Raw genomic sequence first — 10,000 nt, 5'->3', positions numbered from 1 at the left:
CTTACAAATGCACACACAAGCAGACCACACACACACACACACACACACACACACAAAATCATGAATTGCTAGTCTGACTGCTATCTGACAGCTCTAACTCAACGATCAGACCAATCGTAGCTGTTCGGAACACAAAAGGCACCGGCCTGGTCTGTGTATAATTAAACTGTAATGAACCTCCTCTTCCTTCTGGGACTAATTAAATCTTTTACTTTTTATTCCCTCATATACATTCTGCTATAGCAGCATTTTATTTCCTAATCAGAGCACATAAGTGGCCCACAATCACGGGCAGATGAGATAATTAGGCGCCTGGCAAACGTCCTCACTATCAATTTAGGCCACTTTAAATCTCCAAAGCTGACTAGGATAATTTACTATTGTACATATTTAATACATTTATTCACCTCGCTTTCCTTTCATAAGTAATTACGGTGGAAACAGACAGAAAGCCCTTTTTTTGGTGTGGAGTCGCTCTCATGGTTATTCAAACTTGACTGTGGCGTCCGATGCTGTGGGGCCTTTTTTCTGCAGGTTGAAATAAAATTCAGAAGTTTCTTGAGTGAGCTGCGCTGTAAAAATGGAGAGGACGGAAAGGCCCAGTGGGCAGGAAACTGGACGCGATCGATGAGCGCTTATGTGACAGTGTGTCGCTTCTTTGTTGTGGCAGGCCAATCAGTCACCGCAAGCTATTCAAGAAGTCCGGCGGCACAAAACTAGTCTGTCGGACAAAGGGAGCGAAAGAAAGAGAAGGAAAGGGAGCGAAAGAGAGAAGGAAAGACAGAAAGGAAGAGCAGGAGCACGGGCAGAGGGCAACTAGCTGTGGGGTGGGGGGGTGGGGGGGGGGGGGGGGAGTGGATAAGTAGCCTCAGAAAATAGCTGGCACTTCTACACTCACAGAATAGAACACATCCACAAAAGTAGGAGACATCCAGGGGAAAAACAGTGCTAAGAAGAAAACAGCGATACGAGACATTTACAAAAGCAAGTGTCTGGTAAAACGCCGGCCTTCGCTGGCGACGATCGGTTAATATGGATTAGGCATTGCGGCGAGGGAAAGGTTAACGCGTTGCCCGCGCTTCCTCTTGCTGGCTCCCTGTTGGGCGTAAGAGCCACTTAACCTTTCCCAGGAGAAAGGGGACTGGCCACACGGGCGCCGCGGGACAGAGGTCATCAATCAGCGGCGTGACGCGTCCACCTCAGGAGCATCCACACAGCGGGACCAGTCCGCCTCCTGCGTGGACCGGCCCGATACCGTGTGCCCTTTCACACGCCGTCATTTAGTCATTCCACAAGTGGACACGTCTATGGTCGGAACACACACACACACTCGCTGACTCGTACTACCATTAACATGCATGTGTGCAAATGCACACATATATATAGACACACACTCTTATAGATGCTTGTAGCTATATCCAGCAAACTGTCAGTAAGTGCACACACACACGCGCACACACCTCACCTATGCTCACAGCACATTACTATCTATGAGTATTCTCTAGATGTACATAGTACGTAAAGGATCTTTTATTAGTTACATGATGAAATCAGATAAGAATGAGCAATAACAATAATAGGAGAAAAAAATGGTACAAAATATACACCAAAAGTGTTACAAATGACAATATCATTAGCTAGGAATTCAAGGGAAATAATTCCTTGAATTCCTTAAGGGGCTTGTATCACAGGCAGTTATCTTATCTTAACAATGAGTTTATAACATGGTAATTACCAAGAACAGAGCACTTTTAAGCCATGCCAGTGCGCTAACATGACAAGCTCCATCACACCGGCCATGGTTTGGTTAAATAGTAACAAGAGAGCTGACAGAAATGACTAATCTTCAGAGAACAGGCCTAAAACAACCGCCATCCATCTTCAGCTGCCTCACGACCAAACACCAGCTGATCAGCTGAACCTGAGCGTTTAAAACTGAAGCTAAAACCGTCACTTTGACAACTGCCTGCACAGCTCCTGCTCCGGCTATGAACCTCCGTCACCAGCCAGAAAAAAGTCTTACTGAAGCAAAGCTCTCCCAAGCAGAGGAATGCCTGCTCCGAAATCTCCATGTGAAGACAGGACAGCCCACTGACAATCACACAGAGGACAGGGAGCAGCCATGACTGATACCCATTCATATTCATGAGTAGTTTTATTTATTTTTTTAATCTGTACTCTCACTTTTTTTTTTCTTCTTGTTGCGCTTGATTGACAAAACACATCAACACAAACAAATTAGGACCTCGTCGCAGAAATGAGGACCAATTTGAGCGATATAAATAAATAAATAAATAACTTATTTATTTATTTATAATCGCTCAAATTGGTCCTCATTTCTGCTGTGTGTGGTGGGTGATAGCACAAACAGCTTTATCCTCCCCGCCCAAATGTGATGGAAGCGGGGAAAAGGACAATAACAAGATGTGCACAACTTAAATGTCATGCTCGGAATAAAATTACACTGGCTTAAAAATGTGGTTGGAAAGTGTGCTAAATATTTGGATTGGGCAGTGGTGTGTGTGTGTGTGTGTGTGTGTTATTAATTGGACAGTGATGTGTAGGGTTTAATCCTGGGAGACGGGATTCCCGGGAAATCTGATCAAAACTATTTCCCGATTCCCGGGAAATGTTATGACGGGAAACGGGAAATGAAAGTAAAAAATTCCAGTGCGCTCCTATTGGAGTGCGCGTCTATTGTTGTTTTACGGTAACGTTGCATTCAGTAGCCTACGCAGCAGTATCTACCATAGACATAATATACATAGACGCCGCATCGACCGCTGCTCCCTACTAGCGCTGACGAGATTTGGAGCCGCCATCTTGGACCGGTCATCCACTCCACTCAGTGTAATCTGTTTGGCCGGTGCAATGAGCTGTCAGCACACTTAATTAATCATATCTCACTGAATACCGAACAGATTTTCACACGGTTTTTTTTGCTGCAAAGGTCATACATGTAGCTATGATACAGGCCACATTGTTCGAAAATACAAAATACAACCAATAGTGCGGTAATGTTAAATCTTACTTGTGAAAAGTAAATCCCCCTGAGTATGGTCCGCCGATTTGAGCAGGAACATGCTGCACAGTGCTGTCATCTTGTGTTTTCTGCTGCAACGCAATGAGGAGTATGACAGGTCCAAGATGGCGGCCGCATTTCTTGTTTCCAGCAGCCAATGCGGCGTCTATGTATATTATGTCTATGGTATCTACCGCCTAAGGATGTCTACTGCCAGCTTTGTATGGGAGCATTTTAAAAGACTTGGAAATGAAAACGCAAAGTGCATGTTGTGTGACCGGATTGTCAGGTGTTCTGGGGGGTTATTTAATTTATTTGAACTCTATGATGTTTAAAAGATAAATATGCCTGTCCTGCCTTAATAAAGAAACATTTGGTTAACTTCGAGTGATTATTCCCGTTTGCAGCCGTTAACAAATCTCAATAGCCACATCATGGATTTAGTTTATCAGAATGGTTTAGGAATCATTCCATGGTTTACTTTAGGAGATTTCGTCAGTTTTTATAATGGAGTTCTGTAATATATTGGTTTTATAAGGGTTGCCTAGACAATCCACTTGGCATTTCATAGTTAGTGCTGCGGCAGATAGGCCTATCACACACGCAGCAGAAATGATAATTGCAAACTTTGTTGATGGACATAAACGGTGTTCTTTTGGCCTAATAATGATACAAATAATATAAAAATGTCAGTTTGCGATTTGGGAACGCATATTTGAGTGATATCATACATTACTTGGGCTAAAAACAACAACTACAAAAAACAGCTATTTCCCGGGATTCCCGGGAAATGCGTCGTCTTTTCCCGGGATTTGATAAATCTCATTTTCGGGAAAAATATTAAACCCTAGTGATGTGTGCGTGTGTGGGACAGTGGTGTGCTTGTGTGGGACAGTGGTGTGCGTGTGTGTGTGTGTGTGTGTCATTAGCATTGTGGTGATAGCACACTAATGATACACATCGCCTATATTTAAACATGGTTCTACTCTATTTATTTATGCCTAATCTACACATAATGAGCAGCCTCAACATAATGACCCCGCCTACAACCCGACTTCCTTACTACTGACTGAGTAATAATAGCTGTGGCCACCCATCTGCCTTAGTACTGAAGACTAGAGCAAACAGAGCTGCTGAATTCAGGAAAACTAATCTGGCCTGTCAATATTTACATGATTGGCGCTGATGATGACACGCATTTGAAGGGCACCCCAATCTGCACTTCACAGCCGTAAAGGGAAAAAGTCAAGGACACATTTCAACACGAGGGCACGTTTCAACACGTATGTCTAAATGCATGACCTGTGGTGGTGTTGGGCCCTTTTCTAAGCGTGTTCATTAGGTGTGCTGTGTCCAGGGAGGTCCTTACGGGCCTGTTTTATTGGGCTGTGTAAATCCCCGCCTCTCTGAGGTGCAGTAAAACACACCGGCACCTGGACGGACAGTGTGAATTATGAACAAAATAAAGGAGTGTAGGGTTTAGTGTTATTCCCAAGGTCTCACTCAAAGATGCCAGGGCCTGCAAAGGGACCTCACTGTGTTCCGGAAGGGACAGATTTACGTCAGAAGTACAGCAGACTAACTTTGTGGAATGTGTATGCGTCACTTCATATACCTCAGCTAACATCAACACTTTAAACCACTATTCCATGGGTTAGCTTGACAAACCAAAAACAAGTATTTTCCTTGAATATTTTTCTATTTTTTTGGAGTTTACGCTAGTGAGGACTCCATGTAAACTTTTCAGTCACTCACAGCCAAACAACAAACAGAAGTTCAGGCTCTGATAGTTTAATTATGTGCATACCCCACATGAAATGACCAAAAGAGGAAATACGTTCTACATGGTTCCATAAACGAGGCATATTGCACAGTGTGTACAAAAAACTGACAAACCCTATTTATGCTTGAAAAGTGGCCGGATCATTTCTTTCAAAAAATCCCCATACCAAGGATTTGCTGTGTCACCACATTAATCCCCTGCTCCTAAACAACTCCAGTTGAGTTCGACATGTTTACTCAGTTTGCCTCACGGTCATTAGTGGTGGCAAAATTAAGCGAATTAAAGAATAATCTCCATTTCAGCCCATCAAAGATTACTGTCAAGGCCCTTGGCTTTTTTGGAGTAAACAACACAGTGTGACCCTGACTTTTTCACTCGCACACGACTCTGAGAAGGCGAGAGATGACCGGCTTTTTTGCCGGACACATCTGTGATCTGCCAATGCCACGCCAAGTTGGAGCCGACAACCGCCGCGTTTTTGGGACTGGAGTGTGTGTGTGTGTGTGACCGGAACGGGGGCCTGGCTAATGGGCTTGGGTCGGTGCGTAATCTCGCACGCGCTCAGATCCGGACATCGGATGGATGGGAAATGGCAAGCGGCAGATTTGTAAACAGAGGATCAGAGAGGGGGCTTTCATGTCCGTAAATCCTCTGGCAAGATGGCACTGACTTAATCGTCAGGGGCCCTGGCGGCCTGCCTGCCTGCCTTCACGCGGGGCTAGAAGAAACAGGCGAGGATGAGGAGAGGAAATGGAGAAGAGGGTGAGGAGAGGAGAGGAGAAAGGGATGAGAGAGGAGGAGAGGAGAGGAGAGGAGAAAAGGATGGGAAGAGTTGACATAGATGCTAACACAAAGGCTTGGCTAGGCCCAGTGCAACGCTCCCCATTTGGAAGATAAATAAAGACCGCTGGGTTAAGTCTCGACTGATAACTCAGTTCCCAGAATAGCCACCATAACCATATGGGCAGTAATGACAGAGCTGTGCCTTAATGCCACTGGTGAAGTTTCAAAATGTCATTACTGAGGGACACACTCCTCCATATCTTAAAACTGATCAGTATATCCATATGTGCTGCACAAACATTACAGTCATCTAAACCCCCTTAATTCAGAGTATCTGCACATATACGGATATATCATGCACAGACTACTACAGTAGAAACAAACAGCAGATAATAAAATAGCTTTAATGTAGAGCAGCATTAAATGGTATAGATCTCAGATAGTTACCCAGACTGTTCTGTGAGCCTACAGGCTCCAAAGTCCCAGCAGAGGGAACTTTAAAAAGATGGGGAGGCACAGGAGTTGGTGGGCATTGGGAGAAAAATGGCCACTGGGGTATTTTCCTCCATTATCTGAACGTAATGACTGTATCTCTGTCTTCCGCCCACTCCACTGTGTAATCTTGGAATCTACTGTGGTTCTGGGACGAGTCTGCCTACAGGGACTCACTGGCTGATCACAACATCAATGGCCCGACTCGGACTCAAACAGAAAGAGAGAGAAAGGGATGGAGAGTGAGAGAGTGATAGAGAGGGGGGGGGGGGGGGGTAGGAGGAGGAGGAGGTGCAGATAGGAGAAGAGGCTGAGCAGAGAGTGAGGCAGCCATTTTGTAGTGTACCGAAAGTGGGCAGTTGCCATGGTGAGCTGGGCAGGATGAGATTGAGAAGGCTGAAGTGGGATATGGTTGACTAATGGACAGAGAGAGAGAGTGAGTAAGCCCAGTCCTGCTTGCACCAGAGACTGAATACTGCACTTACAAACGCCAACAATATAAAAGGGACGATGGCCAGGGCTGCCCTGGCTTTCTTTAAGTCATGACGTACTGTACAGCCAATCTGTCATAAAGAGTTTGGAAAACACAACCCATACAAGTTTGTGGGCCATTACAAAAATGGCCTAAATGATTCATGAATAGTAAAAGTAGCTCTTCCCTTCAAAAGCCCAGCATAGTATGGGACCAGAGAACTGATGGCAGGGAAGAAAATAAAAGTGGTCTAGTATGAAGTGGAAAGAGAGAGAAACACAGAGAGAGAGAGAGAGAGAGAGAGAGAGAGAAGAAAGAGAAAGAACAAAAATAAAGAGACAAAGACATAAAAAGACATCTTCCAGTCAGCAGTCGTCTTTTGTTTTTGTGATGGAAATAGCCACTAAGTCCTACTCAATGGAATCTGCAACAGCTGCCCATTCAAACACTGAATGGTCCGCTCGTCCTCGTCCTCCACCGCCTCGCCTCGCTCAGTCACACGCAGGACAAACAAAACATCTCGCATCCCCTTAAAGGGGACCCGAGAAATCGCAGCCTGACTTCAATATCCTATTTGTTCCACGTGACGGAGAGTTACACCCATGTGTTTCCAATCCCGATTTCTACTTTCGCCAACACAGGGGGGAAAAAAATAACATCCAAGACCTGCAATTAGATCGAGCTAGAAAGCATTAAGGCTAATTAGCTCATATATCACATTCAATAACAGTGCTCTCGTGAGCACGACAAGCAGACCCGCAAAGTGAAAGGCTTGGTGTGAAGTCTGGAAGTGTTTACGCGTTTCTTCATCTCAAGCGCAACCTCATCTGACATGCGATTTGGCTGGCGCGCCTCAATTCCCATTTTAATGTTTTTCTAGGAACTTAAAAGTCATCAAAGTAAATCAGGCAACCGTGCTTCAATCTGGCATTGAGGTATTTTAACCCTCCACCACGACGGCAACGTTCTCTCTTTCCAACATTTGCCCGCCCCGTTTGGAACGAGAGGAAAGAATCTGATCCTGGATCAGGCTCTATATGAACAGATAACAATCAGACCCTCAAGGGGCTTGGAAGGCATTGTGCGAATGCCAGTGCTGAAAATAACCTGCCCGTATGGTAAACGAACCCGGTGGGAGTCCCTCCTCACACATCAGAGACGCTATAGACGTCTCGGTTCCCAGGCCTACAGTGCTGTCTCTCTGTCAGCCAGACATCCACTCATCATCAACAGACACCAGCTGTCATTCCAGTGGCCATTCCTGGTAAATAAGACATCGGACCAATCTGTCCATCAAACGTGGAGCGTGCGATGATCTCGGTGTGCTTGTCCTTTGTTCATTTCAGTGAATGACGTGAGCGTGCACATACATGAATATTGAAAACCCAAGGGCAGATATGCATCTGCTTAGTATAGATATAGAGAGATAATGTAACATGCAGTCGTGTGTCCAGATGCATGGAGATAAGCGGTGTATCCATATTTGCTTCCATCTTATCTGCAGAAGCAGAGATGCTCTTAACACAAGACCTTCAGTCAGTCAGTCAGTCAGTCAGTAAGTCAGTAAGTAAGTAAGTAAGTATCTATCTATCTATGACACAGGAGTCTCTTAACACAAGACACAGGAGTGCTGTTCTGACATGTCTTGATCATTCGGCTCACACTGCCTAGCAGGAAATCTGCTAATCTTGTTTCATTACAACCAGAATCAACTTGCCAAGGCTCTCTACCATGTTCAAAACCTACCATCTCCTTGACCAGCCACCGTGTTCAAACCATCTCCTTGACTAAACATTAGGGCAGAGTGAGATACTTCACTATCAGATTTCTTTTTCACCCGACATTTCAAGCTGAGTATTTTCCCCGGTAGTTCAATCCTAGGGCATGCCACTGGTGTGTGCCAAGGTCATTTCCACAGAAGTGTTGTCACTGATTGGATCTGGGTGGTGCATGTGTGGTCCACTGGTTTCCAATCAGAAACATCACACAGAGAAAATGTTCCTAATGTTCTCTCTGGTCCGAATCTAGACCTGGGGAACCATCTCCAGAATAATCAAACCAGACCAGAATAATCAAACAGGGTAAAATGACACTGGACTAGAAGGCAATGTCCTAAATGGATGACATCAGTGGTCAGAAAATCTGTTCTTTTCAAATGTAAAGGCCACAGCAATAAGAACACCCACTGTCGTATCACTTTAGCTGAAGCCTCCGACATGTCCGGGCAGATACCATATCCTCTCATTAGCTGTCATAGTAGTTAATGACCAGTGGCATTGCAGTGTCACATCCTCCTTATTTCTCATTGACATGACAGCTTTGCATAAATTCACAGCCATAAAAGCTGATGCCACATCTTGAGAAGCTGCCATAGCAGCAAATAAGACAGCTGCGAAGCCAATTACTGATAATGATGACATGATGATGCCATTATATCCTTAGAAATCATTGGTCAGGAAACCAACAATGAACGCCAATGATTTTACTGTGTCTTCCATTGAATATATTATGGATAACTGCTTCATAGCATTTATTTATTTATGCTTTATTTTACCAGGTGAGTCCCATTGAGATCTTTAATCGCTTTTTGAATGGGAGCCCTGGTATGGGAAAATGTTGTGATTATCAACAAGCTGATAACTGACAATGAACCACAAGCAGGTTCAGCTTGAAGCAATTTCACAAACAGACAGCATGAATTTGCTACATGATGCCAAGGGCATACTGAGTACATAGTGTATTAGAGCATTCTGAGTACATAGCGTATTAGAGCATACTGAGTACATAGTGTATTGGAGCATACTGAGTACATAGTGTATTAGAGCATACTGAGTACATAGTGTATTAGAGCATACTGAGTTCATAGTCTATTAGAGCATACTGAGTTCATAGTCTATTAGAGCATACGGAGTACATAGTGTATTAGAGCATACTGAGTTCATAGTCTATTAGAGCATACGGAGTACATAGTGTATTAGAGCATACTGAGTTCATAGTCTATTAGAGCATACTGCGTTCATAGTCTATTAGAGCATACGGAGTGAGTTTGTACATCTCTGGCCGGATCACCGGACTTCTTTGACTGGACCCTACCTGAGCAATCCAAATTTCCTCTTGGTCTTCTTCTCCGGGTCATCCGATTTGCTTTTGTCTTTTTTCTTGTCCTTCTTTTTCTTCTTCTTCTTCTTCTTCCCCCCATCATCCAGCTCCTGGCTGGGCGTGTCTCCACCAGAGGTCTCATCGGAGTAGTCATCTGAGAGGAAGAGGAAATGGAAGGACAGGAAGTCAGGCGGACTCCATGGCAACATACATTCACTCTAGTCCATGTGTAAAAAACAAAACCAAAAAAACATCAACACAAGAACATGCCGACATACTGGCACAGATATGTAAGTATAGTCACACACACACACACACACACACACACACACACAGTTTATTTATTTAG

The 10,000-nt window shown here is 44.4% G+C and overlaps 1 protein-coding gene across 3 annotated transcripts in view; it reads right to left on the bottom strand.

Annotated features, from left to right (window-relative positions):
* The window catches only part of LOC121698048 (partitioning defective 3 homolog B-like), a 54,675-nt gene extending 44,877 nt beyond the window's left edge, over positions 1-9,798 (bottom strand). For all 3 annotated transcript variants that reach the window (XR_006026682.1, XM_042079763.1, XM_042079762.1), the window contains exon 1: positions 9,646-9,798. The gene's annotated coding sequence lies outside the window, so the exon portion shown is untranslated. The remainder of the gene's footprint in view (positions 1-9,645) is intronic.
* Between the last annotated feature and the right edge of the window lie 202 nt (positions 9,799-10,000).

Source organism: Alosa sapidissima, chromosome 23, assembly GCF_018492685.1.
Source record: "Alosa sapidissima isolate fAloSap1 chromosome 23, fAloSap1.pri, whole genome shotgun sequence".
NCBI classification, from domain to species: Eukaryota; Metazoa; Chordata; class Actinopteri; order Clupeiformes; family Clupeidae; genus Alosa; species Alosa sapidissima.
This window is presented reverse-complemented; position numbering and strand designations above follow the sequence as displayed.